The sequence below is a fragment of the Salvelinus sp. IW2-2015 genome, linkage group LG19 (assembly GCF_002910315.2).
Source record: "Salvelinus sp. IW2-2015 linkage group LG19, ASM291031v2, whole genome shotgun sequence".
NCBI lineage: Eukaryota > Metazoa > Chordata > Actinopteri > Salmoniformes > Salmonidae > Salvelinus > Salvelinus sp. IW2-2015.
In genome coordinates this window covers 23,029,407-23,046,552 of record NC_036859.1, presented here as the reverse complement: position 1 = coordinate 23,046,552, position 17,146 = coordinate 23,029,407, and positions in this window count along the sequence as shown.

The window sequence follows — 17,146 nt, the reverse complement described above, 5'->3', positions numbered from 1 at the left end:
ATTCCATACACTCTTTGAAAAAAGGGTTCCAAAAGAGGTATTCGACTGTCCCCTTAGGATAGAACCCTTGTTGGTTCCAGGTATAACAATTTTGGGTTCCATGTAGAACCCTCTGTGGAAAGTTTTTTTACATGAAACCCAAGGGTTCTTCAAAGGGTTCTCCTATGGGAACAGCCGAGGAACCCTTTTAGGTTCTAGATAGCAACTTTTTTCTAAGGAATCTGAGTCATTACATGTTGAGCCCCTCTTTGATCTTAAGCAGTGGGAAAATTCCATGCTCTAAGTTCCTCATGTAATACCTTGGAGACAAACCGGATCTGAGAGAATAAGCTTAGGAAACTTGGGCCTCTGCCCTCCCTCTTTAATAGTTTAAAGACTCTAAGAAATGGCTGGTGAGCTGAATCACCTCCCTCAGCTAGTGTGTGGTCCAACCAATACTTGCAACTGTGTGCGTCACTCAGGCACTCTCTCTCTGACCACTGTGGATCAAACAAAGTGTGTGTGCGTGTGAATGTGTCTATGTACCTTGAGAATCAGAGAGGGGGTGCCCCCTCATGTTAATGCAGTGTCAGTAGATGGAAAAGTATTAGTTTCTGATGTAATGTCAGTTGTTTGATGTAATTGAATTAGTGCTTGCGTGGTTGCTCAGATGTGAAGAAGCCTGAGTGAAACATCCCCAGGACAAGACACAGATATGGAAATGGGGCCCTGCCCTGCAATGATGTGTAAACCTGCTGTTTGAGAATACAGATGACTATTCATTGGTGGTGGGAGCGGGACCGAACTGCAAGGGGGCGACAGTGGAACATGAGGGGTGGAAAGTCCCCCCTGCATTGGTATATTATTCCATGGCAGGGTTCCAATGGACTGCAGTTTCCTTCCAGAAGTGTGTTAAGCCTCAAAGCCTCTTTGAATTCAATCACTCATGTAGCTGGTGGCAGGTAAGCAGTGCTTTCCATGGATTTCAATGTGGGGACCAAAGGCCGACAAGGTGCATTTTCAATCTCTGCAGCTCGCACTGCTGTAAAAGTCACATAAATAATATATAAAATGCATTTTTATCACCACTGTTCTCTGCTCTCTGTGCATGCAGTGACTTGGTTGAGAGGACAGGACAGAGATATGCATGTTGAGAATCATCAACACCTCCCCTCTTCCTCTACTATCAAACCAACTCCATGTGTCTCCCACCAGTTTAATTTTCTTTCTCAGTTTCATTAGTACTACACACAATCATTTCTGACATGGTACGCTGACGACCATGAGCGAATAGTTATTAGTACCGGCATCTACTGACAGTGATTATCTGTTGGACCCTATTCCCTTTGTAGTGCACTACTTTTGACCAGGGCCTATAAGGCGCTGGTCAAAAGTATATACTACAAAGGGAATAGGTTGCCATTTTGGGCACAGACCATGTTCTCACTGCCACTGTCACTGTGGTGCTTTTTATTTATTTTTCCAGGCAAGTCAGTTAAGAACAAATCCTTATTTTCAATGATGTCCTAGGAACAGTGTGTGGCCTGCCTTGTTCAGGGGCAGAACAACAGATTTTTAACTTGTCAGCTCGGGGATTCAATCTTGCAACCTTCGGTTACTAGTCCAACACTCGAACCACTAGGCTACCTGCCGTGCTATGATGGATGTCGCCACCATCCTGAAATATAAAAGTGCAGGACACATCCATTATAACAGAGTTCAATGAAATCCCATCTGCTAAGCTTCCTCTTCTATTTCTTTTTAATAACTGCACATTATATATTTTCTGATTTGTTTCTGATTTCAGGTAATTTTATTCATAGAGATTTATGCAATGCCTCTGACATGTTATACAAAAAAAAATCTAAACAGTGACTAATGTCCTGGGAATGTTGTGAGATTCTATTCACAACATTAATCTGACTGTGTGCATCCGAAATGGCATTCTATTCCCTATATAGTGCACTACTTTTGACCAGATAGGGCTCTGGTCAAAAGTATTGCACTACGTAGTGAATAGGGTTCCAACTGGGACAAAGGCAGTGTCGGAACAGGTTGGCAGCTGGTATTAGAGCTCTGTTAAAGCAGCCAGTCACACCTTATCTGGGTTAACCTTGAGCCTGTACTTCACAATTTACAATTCCTCCCCCTCGTTTTGTGTCAAGTTGCTCTTAAGCTCTTATATAAAACTGAATATTTGACATAAAATGTATATTCTGTAAGTGTAGGCCTACTAGTCTATGATTATAATACAGGTGTACTATGAGAATCAATTGAACGTACAGATGTAGGATTTTAATTTTATCACCCTGTTTCAGGATAACTTTCCTGCATCGCAGGACATTTAAATATTGTAGTGTATTTGAGGTTTAAAAAGGCTTCTGAAGTTTGTAATTTACACTTTGAAATTTGAGACTTGATTTTCCCTTATAAAAAATGTGTCAACCCCTTACAAAATGTCATCCACACAATAATTCACATTTCCTGTTGCTCCAGGATTATTTTCCTGCTGTAGCAAACTGGCTCAAATGAAGATCCTACATATGTACCAATATTGAACATGTTTCAAAAGACAGTGAGGGAATAGTAAACCCCTCCTTGATAAATGTAACAGCTGCACGTGGTTGAGGAGACTGCCACTGTTGGAGGTACTGGACCAATTTCAGTGCCATGTCCCATCATGCACTCTGCCCAGGGATTAGTGTGACTTTATACATAATTCTTCCGTGGGCTGTAATTACAAGACTGTTTTAATCCCCCTATCTTATCCTGCTGCCATTTTCCTTGTGTGGCTTGACCTCTATCAATGATCAAGCGCCCACCTACCTTCCACTCTCAATAATGCTTCTACTTTTCAGTCATTTAGCAGACAATCTTATCCAGAGCGACTGAGTGCATACATTTATGTACCTTCTTGTACTGGTCCCCCATGGCTGTGCAAGCGCCATGCTCTACCAACTGAGCCACACGGGACCCAGTCTGACCTTCACTGATAAACCAACTCATGCAGCTTTAGTTTAAACAGCCTTTTGTCCCCCCTTACTCTCTGTGTACTGTGAACATGGACCATTTACCTGTCTGTGGAGCTTGACAAATCCAAACCCATCCAAAATATATTTTATTTATAGTATTGACCTGGCTGTCTCTGGATGGTCCCTGTAGAGTTAGGATTTAGAGGAGCTTTAATGAACTATGTCATTTTAATGTGCAATGTCAGTAAGCTAGAAAAGCCTATTTATGGATAACCACTTGAACAGTGGGAGTACTGTATGTGTATGGCTCTTCTCTAACAGACGATTGCATCCAGGAAGTTTAATTTAGAATCTACAATTGAACTCTTATTCAAACAAACGTCCATACATGCTGTGCAGAAGTGCAGCGTTGGAATGGAGATAGAGGTTGCTTGTGATGACAGAGAATTTCTCCTAAACAAGACTTGAAGAACACTCAGAGACATAGGGGGCTGAGGAGACGTAAATACCTTTCAGTAAAGCCCTTACCGGATAATAATCCAAGAATTGACTGCCTGTACCTGGTGAAGAAAGCCTATATTACCTGTTATTCACAATACAAAAAAGGCTCTTGCTCTTCCTCCTCCGCATTTCAGAGTAGCTGGTTCAGGGTTTAAACCAATCAGTGCTTACATGGCAGTAAGCAGCAACACATTGCCAAGCAGAATGTTACATTTCTGACACATTGTTTTATTTTTTACACATTTCATATTGGAAGTCACTCAGTGAGTGACTGTTGAATGCAATTTGCTAAAATAGCAATTTAGTGGAGGTGGTTTGAAACTAAAGTAGTCATTCATTCCCTTTAATTGAAAACTGAGGGGTCATTTCATTTTCAGAAATTATCATTTTGTTTTGTTGGTACTTGGTAGGTTATGAAAAGCATTTTCGGGAAATATAGAATCTCATATATTATTGTGAAAATATAAAATTGAACAAAATTCTGAAAGTTAAAAGTAAAAATGATCTAAATAGTTAAAAGCAATTGAAACGGTGAAAGTGATTAATAAGCTATTAAACTCTTCTAATAATCGGCCTCTCTGACAAATCCTCAGAGATACACCATCAACTCCCCCTGTTACACTGACGATACCCAGGTTTACATTACCACCTTACCAGAAACCATGATTTCTGTCCTAGCAAAACTCAGCAGCTGCCTAGAGGACATCAGGAAATGGATTAAAAATACAATTTCCTCCAGTTGAACAGCAGCAAGACTGAGGTTATGCTTATTGGGACACCCAAGCAGGCCACCAGTGGAAACATTTTCCCTAAAATTAACGTCCAGGCCATCCATCTGTCCTCTGTCATCTCCGACCTGGGAGTCAAATTTGATCCTTCTCTGTCCTTTAATGACCATATAAAACAAATATGTAAAACATCCTTTTACCATCTAAAAAACATTACCTGGATCTAACCATCGCTCTTCTGGCCAGATGCAGAGAAACTCATTCACATCTTCATCTTCTCGAGGATCGACTAAGTCAACAAGCTGTTTGGGGGCCTTCCAGCCAAATCACTGCAGAGGCTTCAAGTAATCCAGAACAGTTTTTGCCCCTCGGCTTTGGAATACTCTACCTGACCATCTCAATCATGGACATTAAAATGGACATTAAAATTCACTTCTACAGACTTTCTTTCACGTAATCCTAGTCCCAATCCGAAATGTCTTTTTAGCCCAGTAGCTGACTTTTACCTGCTTTGATTCTTTATCAAAAAAATGTTTTGTATATACAGTGCCTTCAGAATTTTTTCATACCCCTTGACTTACTCCACATTTTTTTGTGTTACAGCCTGAATAAAAAAAATATTTAAAAAAATCTCACCCATCTACACACAATACTCCATAATGACAAAGTGAAAACATGTTTTTAGAAATTTTAGCAAACTTATTAACCACCAAGGTGATCATTTACACAAGTATTCACATCCCTGAGTCAATAATACATGTTAGAATCACCTTAGGCAGCGATTACAGCTGTCAGTCTTTCTGGGTAAGTTTCTAAAAGCTTTGTACACCTGGATTGTACAATATTTGCACATGATTCTTTAAAAACATTCTTCAAGCTCTGTCAAATTGGTTGTTGATCATTGCTAGACAGCCATTTTCAAGTCTTGCCATAGATTTTCAAGATGATTTAAAACTGTAACTAGGCCACTCAGGAACATTCAACATCATCTTGATAAGCAACTCCAGTGTATATTTGGCCTTGTGTTTTAGGTTATTGTCCTGCTGAAAGGTACATTTGTCTCCCAGTGTCTGTTGGAAAGCAGACTGAACCAGGTTTTCCTCTAGGATTTTTCCTGTGCTTAGCTCTATTCCGTTTCTTCTCATCCCCCAAAAAARGACCTAGTCCTTGCCGATGACAAGCATACCCATAACATAAAGCCACCACCATGCTTGAGAATAGGAAGAGTGGTACTCAGTAATGTGTTGTGTTGGATTTGCCTCAAACATAACGCTTGGTATTCAGGACACATTTTTTGCAGTTTTACTTGAGTGCCTTATTGCAAACACGATGAATGTTTTGTAATGTTTTTATTTTGTACAAGCTTCCTTCTTTTCACGCTGTCATTTAGGTTAGTATTGTGGAGTAACTACAATGTTGTTGATCCTTCCTCAGTTATCTCCTATCACAGCCATTAAACTCCGTAACTGTTTTAAAGTCATCATTGGCCTTGTGAAATCCCTGAGCGGTTTCCTTCCACTCCGGCAACTGAGTTAGGAAGGACGCCTGTATCTTTGTATTGATGCGCCATCCAAAGTGTAATTAATAACTTCACCATGCTCAAAGGGATATTTAATGTCTGCTTTTTTATTTGTTCCCATCTACCAATAGGTACCATTCTTTGCGAGGCATTGGAAAACCTGATCTTTGTGGTTGAATCTCTGTTTGAAATTTACTGCTCAACTAAGGGACCTTACAGATAATGTGTGGGGTAAAGAAATGAGGTAGTCATTAAAAAAATCATGCTAAACACTATTATTGCACACAGAGTGAGTCCATGCAACTTATTATGTGACTTGTTAAGCACATTTTTACTCCTGAACTTATTTACGTTTGCCATAACAAAGGGGTTGAATACTTATTGACTCAAAACATTTCAGCTTTTAAAAGTTCAATGAATTTGTTAAAAATTCCACTTTGACTTTCTGGGGTATTGTGTGTAGGTCAGTGACACYACATCTCAATTTAGTCCATTTTAAGTTCACAAGAAAATATGGAAATGTCAAGGTGTGTGKATACTTTGAAGGCACTGTATTTTTTTTATCCCTAATAGAGCTTTGAATTAACTCAGTAATGAAAGCGCTTTACAAATTCTATGTATTATTATTATTATTCTATATTGAATAACCTAGATAACTGATATGGTGCTTGAATAAATAATTTCCAGAGGTGAATTTTGAATGCAGTCACGTGTAACTACAGGTTGTTATGGTTGAAGTGGATATTGTACTGTGGTTACCCAGTCTGTATCCAAAAAGTCTCCGCCTTTATGGAGCGATTTCAGTGCTAGTGTATTTGAATTCTATATTTTTTTTATTTGTTATGCACAAATGTATTAATTGAATTCATCAATCAACTTAAAATTCACTTTCAATTTAGTTGAATATTCAAATTCAGTATTTATACAGTACCAGTCAAAAGTTAGTGTGCAAAGCTGTCATCAAGGCAAAGGGTGGCTACTTTGAAGAATCTCAAATATAAAATATATTTTGATTTGTTTAACACTTTTTTGGTTACTACATGATTCCACATGTGTTATTTCCTAGTTTTGATGTCTTCACTATTATTCTACAATGTAGAAAATAGTAAAAATAAAGAAAAACCCTTGAATGAGTTGGTGTGTCCAAACCTTTGACTTGTACTGCATATTCAGTTTCCAAATGGTAAATATTACATTAATTGTCTGTTTATCAAGTTTACAAACTAGAATATATTTTTTACCAGAGTTTCATATATTCTACTTCTCATATGCATTCAGATTCAGTTTTCAAATTCAGTTATCTCAATTCAGATTCAAAACCAGAGACAACAACCTGGTACTTTGCCAGCCAGGAAAGGTAAAAGAGAACAGATTAAATCAAATGCTCTCTGTGGTAAAAAATAAGCTACCTTCAGAGCAAGGTAACAACTATTTCAAGGACTTGAGCGGATGTCACCGATTGAACACTACAAGCGCGCAAAGATAACTATTTCACATGGGCTATATTAGCACAACAGCACAGTATGGTTTTGTGATCATGCAAGTACATAAATATGTCGCAGCCAGCTACCATTTATGTGTCTGTAACCTGTAGATTCAGTCATATTCCAAGTCAAAGCCTTGCATGATGAATAACTTTGTCTTGACTGAGATAGTCAACTGTCTCTCTGTACTAGAAGCCAGCTTTTCTAGCTGTATGGTACTGGGCACTTTGAAGTGCGGAGCATTGACCAGCAGCAGGGTTTTGATAGAAGTCGTTTTGATGTGCTGTGCTGTGCTTAGACCTTCAGCAGCTCTCCTTCGCTAAGGAGAAGGATGGAGAGAGCTATTAAAAGTAAAAAGTTAATTAGGAGTCATTCATCTATTTCTGGAAAACTACAATCCCCTTTTCTCCAAAGTCTATGGCATAAAACTATCAGAAGGAAGTGAAGGAGATGCAGGCCATTATTGTTGAATACCAGTCACTGCCTTTCCCCTTGATTGTTCAGAGGCGAGGCAGCATGCCCATTTGATCTGAAGCCCTGGCAAAATTATTGGGTGCACAATGACATTTGAATGTGGGCCCTTAGCTTTGTAAACGCAAAAGGCCTTTACCATTGTTGACACATTTCCCATTGTTTGAATAAACGTTGATTCAACATAATTTCTCAACATATTGTAATGTGAAATGAGAGCTGTGTTTACAGAGGTCCCTGCCTTGATGCACCTGTACTGACCTCGCCGTCTAGATGATAGCGGGGTGAACAGGTAGTGGCTCGAGTGGTAGCTGTCCTTGATGATCAGGAAGTCCAGGACCCAGTTGCACAGGGCGGGGTTCAGACCCAGGACCTCAAGCTTAAGGATGAGCTTGGAGGGTAAAATGGTGTTGAATGCTGAGCTATAGTCAATGAACAGCATTCTTACATAGGTATTCCTCTTGTCCAGATGGGATAGGGTGCAATGTCTATTGCATCGTCTGTGGATCTATTGGGGCGGTGAGCAAATTGAAGTGGGTCTAGGGTGTTGGGTAAGGTAGAGGTGATATAATCCTTGACTAGTCTCTCAAAGCACTTCAGGATGACAGAAGTGAGTGCTACGGGGCGATAGTCATTTAGTTCAGTTACCTTTGCTTTCTTGGGTACAGGAACAATGGTGGCCACCTTGAAGCATGTGGGGACAGCAGACTGGGATAGGGAGAGATTGAATATGTCCGTAAACACTAAAGCCAGCTGGTCTGCACATGCTCTGAGGACGCCGCTAGAGATGCCATCTGGGCCAGCAGCCTTGAGAGCGTTAGTGGCACTGTGTTATCCTCAAAGCGGGCGAAGGTGTTAGCTTGTCCGGAAGCAAGATGTCGGTGTCCACAACATGGCTGGTTTTCCTTTTGCAGTCCGAGATTGTCTGTAGACCCTGCCACATACGTCTTGTGCCTCAGGATATTTGGTTTCCAGTTTGCACAAAGTCCAGTGAAGTTCTTTGAGGGCCGTTGTGGTATCGGCTTTTGGGGAATATACTGTACACGGCTGTGACTATAACCGAAGAGAATTCTCTTGGGAGGTAATACAGTCAGTATTTGATTGTGAGGTATTCCAGGTCGGGTGAAGTTTGCCCCCTTTCTGATTTTCTCTTTTTTCCCGCCAGGCATAATTGGACCCATGTCGTCCAAAAAGTTGACTTAAGTTTGCCAAAAAGCAGCCGGAAGCACCTGGATGATCATCAATACTCTTGGAAGAATGTTCTATGGACAGATAATTAAAAAATATAACTTTTTGGACAACATGGGTCCCATTATGCCTGGCTAAAACCAAACAKTGCATTCCACAGCAAGAACTTCATACCAACGATCAAGCATGGTGGTGGTAGTGTGACAGTTTGTGGATGCTTTGCTGCCTCAGGACCTGGATGACTTGCCTTAATAGAAGAAACCATTAATTATGCTCTGTATGAGAGAATTCTGTGAGCTGAAGCTGAAGCACAGCTGGGTCATGCAGCAAGACAATGATCCAAAACATACAATCAAGTCTACATGAAAATGGCTAAAAAGTAACACATTTGAAATTTGGGAATGGCCTAGTCAAAAGTCCAGACCTAATCTCAATTTAAATGTTGTGGCAGGACTTGAAACGAGCAGTTCATGCCTGAAAACCCAAATAATGTCATTGAGTTACCACAGTTCTGCATAGAAGACTGGGCCAAAATTCCTCCACAGCAACGTGAGAGACTAATCAATAACTACAGGAAGCATTTGGTTGGAGTCATTGCAGCTAAAGGTGGCACAGCCAGTTATTGAGTGTAAGGGGGCAATTACTTTTTCACACAGGGGCATTGGACGTTGCATAACTTTGTTCGTGAGATCAATTAAATGAGTAGGTAATTGTTGTGTTATTTGTTCATTCAGGTTCCCTTTATTTAATATTTGGTTTTGGTTGAAGATCTGATAATATACAGTATAATAAATATGCAAAAGTAGAGAAAATTAGAAAGTGCAAATACGGCACTGTACATTTCCACAGGCATTCCATCTTACCCTGCTGATTTTCTTAAATTAATTAATTTGACAGATTCCCATTATTCTTCCCTTGAATTGCGTTCCCATGCAAAACTAGACAGATAGCTAACAACTAAGTCTTCAATAAAACTCCCAAGGCCTGACTTTTCTTGAATTAATATATTGAAAACATTTATGTTGTGAAACTGCAAAATACAGAAAAGAATATACTTTAGTATTCAATTCAAACACGTAGTTCATTTATAGTTATAGGGGCACCCAGATCATCAGCCTCTGACAGCTTCTGAAGGACAAGATTGTCACGAAAATCCTTAAAATGTTCTGTATAGAGCTGTAATTCAGATTTTAAAAGATAATCATAATAATCAAAAAATATTGAGTTAATTGTTAACGGATTGGTAATAATGTCACCTTGAGAAGATTGAAGTAAAGATATTGAGGTCAGCTGCTCATTAAAACAGAGTTTAATGCCTAGAAGATGTGATGGACGGCTACCATTGAAATAATGGTTTTGCCTTGACCTCTGAATTAAAAATGTGACTTGATATTTGAGTAAGGAATTTAGCTTGCTTCTTAAAAAAAGAGCTGGAGAGCATTTGAATCACAGAAGGAGGATCGCTTGTCACGGCCGTCAAAGGAAGTGGACCAAAGCGCAGCGTGGTCAGCGTACATATTCCTTTTATTAGAAATTACACCGACAAAAACAATTCAAAACAACCGTGACGCTTAAGGGCTATGTGCCACAAACAAAGCTATGTGCCACAATCAATATTGAAGAAAATAAACTTGCATTTTGGATCTGAACTGAGCACAGAAGTCTTCGTTCTGGAGCAGAGATATATTGAATTTTCAATGAGGTGCTCTGGGTTTGGGAGCAGAAGTCAACAATACAGCACCATTTGCGTGGTGATCTGACAAGCTAGAATTGAGGATCTGAGTGCTCTGTAATAAAGGACATAGTGACTGAGAGGACTAAATATAATCAATCCTTGAGTGAGACTGATGTCTATGGGAAAAGAAAGTTAACTCTTTAACCAATCGATTTTTAAGTCTTCAAAGATCGACCAGGCTAAGGTCTGAGATCAGACGTTGGAGGGCCTTGGAAGCTGTTGTTTATGAGCTGCTCATGCTTGGTTTGGCTCTATCTACACATGGGTTGATAATTGCGTTCATGTCTGCTGCTATGACCAACCGAAAATCTGATAATTGAGTCAATATACTGTACTAAATAGTGAAATGAGAAAGGTTTTTTTCAAATGTGGTTGGAGCATATACGGAAATAAAGGCAATTTTCATACCAGATCATATACACTGAACAAAAATATAAATGCAACATGCAACAATTTCAAAGATTTTACTGAGTTACAGTTCATATAAGAAAATCAGTCAATTGAAATAAATGCATTAGGCCCTAATCTATGGATTTCACATAACTGGAAATACAGATATGCATCTGTTGATCACAGATACCTTAAAAACAAAGGTAGCGGCATGGATCAGAAAACCAGTCAGTATCTGGTGTGACCACCATTTGCCTCATGCAGCTCGACATCTCCTTGGCATAGAGTTGATCAGGCTGTTGATTGTGGCCTGTGGAATGTTGTCCCACTCCTCTTCAATGGCTGTGCAAAGTTGCTGGATATTGGTGGGAACTGGAACATGCTGTCATAAACGTTGATCCAGAGTATCCCAAACTTGCTCAATGCGTGACATGTCTGGTGAGTATGCAGGCCATGAAAGAACTGGGACATTTTCAGCTTCCAGGAATTATGTACAGATCCTTGCGACATGGCGCTCTGCATTATCATGCTGAAACATGAGATGATGGCGGAGGATGAATGGCACGATAATGGGCCTCAGGATCTCGTCACGGTATCTCTGTTCATTCAAATTGCCATCGATAAAATACAATTGTGTTCGTTGTCTGTAGCTTATGCCTGCCCATACTATAACCCCACCGCCACCACGGGGTACTTTGTTCACAACATTGACATCAGCAAACCGCTCGCCCACACGATGCCATACACACTTGGTACAGTTGAAACCGGGAATCATCCGTGAAGGGCACACTTCTCCAGCGTGCCAGTGGCCATCGAAATTGACAATTTGCCCACTGAAGAATGGTTATGATGCCGAACTGCAGTCAGATCAAGACCCTGGTGAGGATGACGAGCACACAGATGAGTTTCCCTGAGATGCTTTCTGACAGAAATTCTTCAGTTGTGCAAACCCACAGTTTCATCAGCTGTCCAGGTGTTTGGTTTCAGACGATCCCGCAGGTGAAGAAGCCGGATGTAGAGGTCCTGTGCTGGCGTGGTTACACGTGATCTTCGGGTGTGAGGCTGGTTGGACGTACTGTCAAATTCTCTAAAACAACGTTGGAGGCAGCTTATGGTAGAAAAATGAAAATTATATTCTCTGGCAACAACTCTGGTGGACATTCCTGCAGTCAGCATACCAATTGCACGCTCTCTCAAAACTTGCACGCTCTCTCAAAACTTGAGACATCTGTGGAATTGTATTGTGTGACAAAACTGCACATTTTAGATTGGCCTTTTATTGTCCCCAGCACAAGGTCCACCTGTGTAATGATCATGCTGTTAAATCAGCTACTTGATATGCCACACATGTCAGGTGGATGGATTATCTTGGCAAAGGAGAAATGCTCACTAACAGAGATAAACACATTTGTGCACACAATTTGAGAGAAATAAACTTTTTGTGCATATGGAACATTTCTGGGATCTTTTATTCCAGCTCGAGAAACATGGGAAAAACACTTTACATGTTGCGTTTATATTCATGTTCAGTGTAGTTTTTATAAATGCAATCCTGCCTTCACTGTCATTCCCGGAATCTATAATGCTGATATCTAGAGACCTACAGATCTTAATTTGATCACTGTTTTGGTGCTGAGAATTTTCCTGCACAGCAGGAAATGCAATCTTGTAGTGTATTTGAGGTTTAAAAAGGCTGGTACAGTTTGTAATTTTCACTTTAAAATGTCAGACTTGATTTGCCCTAATGAAAAAATGCATCAACCCCTACAAAAATATGTAAATTAATCCACATTCACATTTCCTGTTGCTGCAGGATTCTTTTCCTGCTGTAGCAAACTGGCTCAAATTAAGATCCTACATCTGTACGAACCAATACTAACACGTCTTCTTTAGGGCAGAAGAAGAAGCTATTACATGGAAACGGGGATTGGAACATTTCTGAACCTTCTCTTTCAACAGATGGCATTCTTGTATTTAAGCAATATCAATCTTCTTCCTCAGAGAAAAATCAAGACATAGTGCTCACTAAAGTTCCAATGTTTGATCCTTGATGATTCCAAGAAATCAAAGAAAGATTAGTCATGAGTAGCTAAAAACCCCCACAGCAGAGTAGTAAATCAAAAGAGTAGATCTGATTTAACAGACCTCTGATGCTAACAGGAGAATTGTACATATTTAGGTAAGTATATTTATGTCATTTGTGTGCCRCCACCACCCCTTCTGCTTATTCCCCCCACCCAGCAATCCTTTAAAACTACCCTCCCTTTCCCCTTCCCATTTCCCCATGCATAGGTGATATGCAGATGCAGAGTCATACCCTTATAAGCACTACTGTATATATCACCAAGTGCCATGTGGAACGGAAAATAAAAATGAAAACATAAAAAGAAAGATTCACGATTCCCAGTTAGAAAACCACAGTCGAAGATAGGACTAAATCAAATCAAACTTTATTTGATTTAGTGCTATTCTTGAACTTTTTGGTTGAGATGGAGACGTGAATCCAACGTTTCKATCATTCATTTGAAGACAAACTGTATATTAAACTGTGAACGCAAACAAATATCAACATTTGAAGGAGATATATCTTCTGCTTGATAGTATACTGTATGCAGTGCATTCGGAAAGTATTCAGACCCCTTGACTTCTTCCACATTTTGTTACGTTACAGCCTTATTCTAAAATTGATCAAATCTACACACAATACCCCAAAATGACAAAGCAAAAACAGGTTAAGACATTTTTGCAAATGTTTGAAAAATAGAAATATCACATTTACATAAGTATTCAGACCCTTTACTCAGTGCTTTGTTGAAGCACCTTTGGCAGAGATTACAGCCTCGAGGCTTCTTGTCACACCTGTATTTAGGAAGTTTATCCCATTCTTCTCTGCGTATCCTCTCAAGCTCTGTCAGATTGGATGGGGAGCGTCGCTGGACAGCTATTTTCAGGTCTCTCCAGAGATGTTCGATTGGGTTCAAGTCTGGGCTCTGGCTGGGCCACTCAACGACATTCAGAGACTTGTCATGAAGCCACTCCTTTGTTGTCATGGCTGTGTGCTTAGGGTCGTTGTCCTATTAGAAGGTAAACCTTCGCCCCAGTCTGAGCACTCTGGAGCAGGTTTTCATCAAGGATCTCTCTGTACTTCGCTCCGTTCTTTCCCTCTATCCTGACTCATCTCCCAGACCTTGCAGCTGAAAAACAACCCCAAAGCATGATGCTGCCATCACCATGCTTCACCGTAGGGATGGTGCAAGGTTTCCTCCAGAAGTGACACTTGGCATTCAGGCCATATAGTAATCAGACCAGAGAATCTTGTTTCTCATGGTCTGAGAGTCCTTTTGGTAAACTCCAAGCGGGCTGTCATGTGCCTTTTACTGAGGAGTGGCTTTCATCTGGCCACTCTACCATAAAGGCCTGCCTGGTGGAGTGRTGCAGAGATGGTTGTCTTTTGGGAATGTTCTCCCATCTCCACAGAAGAACTCTAGAGCTCTGTCAGAGTGACCATCGGGTTCTTGGTCACCTCCCTGACCAAGGCCCTTCTCCTTCGATTGCTGAGTTTGGCCGGGCGGCCAACTCTAGGAAGAGTCTTGGTGGTTCCAAACTTCTGCCATTTAAGAATGATGGAGGCCACTGTGTTCTTGGGGACCTTCAATGATACAGAAATGTTTTGGTATCCTTCCCCAGATCTGTGCCTTGACACAATCATGTCTTGGAGCTCTATTGACAATTCCTTCAACCTCATGGCTTGGMTTTTGCTCTGACATGCGCTGTCAACTGTGGGACCTTATATAGACAGGTGTGTGCCTTTTCAAATCATGTCCAATCAATTGAATTTACCACAGGTGGACTCCAATCACATTGTAGAAACATCTCAAGCATGATCAATGGAAACAGGATGCAGCTGAGCTGAATTTCGAGTCTAATAGCAAAAGGTCTGAATACTTATGTAAATAAGGTATTTCAAATTTATTTATATAGCCCTTCGTACATCAGCTGATATCTCAAAGTGCTGTACAGAAACCCAGCCTAAAACCCCAAACAGCAAGCAATGCAGGTGTAGAAGCACGGTGGCTAGGAAAAACTCCCTAGAAAGGCCAAAACCTAGGAAGAAWCCTAGAGAGGAACCAGGCTATGAGGGGTGGCCAGTCCTCTTCTGGCTGTGCCGGGTGGAGATTATAACAGAACCTGGCCAAGATGTTCATAAATGACCAGCATGGTCAAATAATAATAATCACAGTGGTTGTCGAGGGTGCAGCACCTCAGGAGTAAATGTCAGTTGGCTTTTCATAGCCGATCATTAAGAGTATCTCTACCGCTCCTGCGGTCTCTAGAGAGTTGAAAACAGCAGGTCTGGGACAGGTAGCACGTCCGGTGAACAGGTCAGGGTTCCATAGCCGCAGACAGAACAGTTGAAACTGGAGCAGCAGCACGGCCAGGTGGACTGGGGACAGCAAGGAGTCATCATGTCAGGTCGTCCTGAGGCATGGTCCTAGGGCTCAGGTCCTCCGAGAGAGAGAAAGAAAGAAAGAAAGAGAGAAAGAGAGAATTAGAGAGAGCATACTTAAATTCACACAGGACACRGGATAAGACAGGAGAAGTACACCAGATATAACAAACTGACCCTAGCCCCCCGACACATAAACTACTGCAGCATAAATACTGGAGGCTGAGACAGGAGGGGTCAGGAGACACTGCGGCCCCATCCGATGATACCCCCGGACAGGGCCAAACAGGAAGGATATAACCCCACCCACTTTGCCAAGGCACAGCCCCCACACCACTAGAGGGATATCTTCAAACACCAACTTACCATCCTGAGACAAGGCCGAGTATAGCCCACAAAGATCTCCGCCACGGCACAGCACAACCCAAGGGGGGGTGCCAACCCAGACAGGAAGATCACGTCAGTGACTCAACCCACTCAAGTGACGCACCCCTCCTAGGGACGGCATGAAAGAGCACCAGTAAGCCATTGACTCAGCCCCTGTAATAGGGTTAGAGGCAGAGAATCCCAGTGGAGAGAGGGGAACCGGCCAGGCAGAGACAGCAAGGGCGGTTTGTTGCTCCAGAGCCTTTCCGTTCACCTTCACACTCCTGGGCCAGACTACACTCAATCATAGGACCTACTGAAGAGATAAGTCATCAATAAAGACTTAAAGGTTGAGACCGAGTCTGCGTCTCTCACATGGGTAGGCAGACCATTCCATAAAAATTGAGATCTATAGGAGAAAGCCCTGCCTCCAGCTGTTTGCTTAGAAATTCTAGGGACAATTAGGAGGCCTGTGTCTTGTGACCGTAGCGTACGTGTAGGTATGTACGGCAGGACCAACTCGGAAAGATAGGTAGGAGCAAGCCCATGTAACGCTTTGTAGGTTAACAGTAAAACCTTGAAATCAGCCCTTGCCTTAACAGGAAGCCAGTGTAGGGAGGCTAGCACTGGAGTAATATGATCTGGGTTCTAGTCTGGATTCTAGCAGCCGTATTTAGCACTGACTGAAGTTTATTAAGTGCTTTATCCGGGTAGCCGGAAGTAGAGCATTGCAGTAGTCTAACCTAGAAGCAARAAAAGCATGGATTAACTTTTCTGCATAATTTTTMGACAGAAAATGTCTGATTTTTGCAATGTTACGTAGATGGAAAATAGCTGTCCTTGAAATAGTCTTGATATGTTCGTCAAAAGAGAGATCAGGGTCCAGAGTAACGCCGAGGTCCTTCACAGTTTTATTTGAGACGACTGTACAACCGTCAAGATTAATTGTCAGATTTAACAGAAGATCTCTTTGTTTCTTGGGACCTAGAACAAGCATCTCTGTTTTGTCCGAGTTTAAAAGTAGAACGTTTTCAGCCATCCACTTCCTTATGTCTGAAACARAGGCTTCTAGCGAGGGCAATTTTGGGGCTTCACCATGTTTCATTGAAATGTACAGCTGTGTATCATCCGCATAGCAGTGAAAGTTAACATTATGTTTCGAATGACATCCCCAAGAGGTAAAATATATAGTGAAAACAATAGTGGTCCTAAAACGGAACCTTGAGGAACACCGAAATGTACAGTTGATTTGTCAGAGGACAAACCATTCACAGAGACAAACTGATATCTTTCCGACAGATAAGATCTAAACCAGGCCAGAACTTGTCCGTGTAGACCAATTTTTGTTTCCAATCTCTCCAAAAGA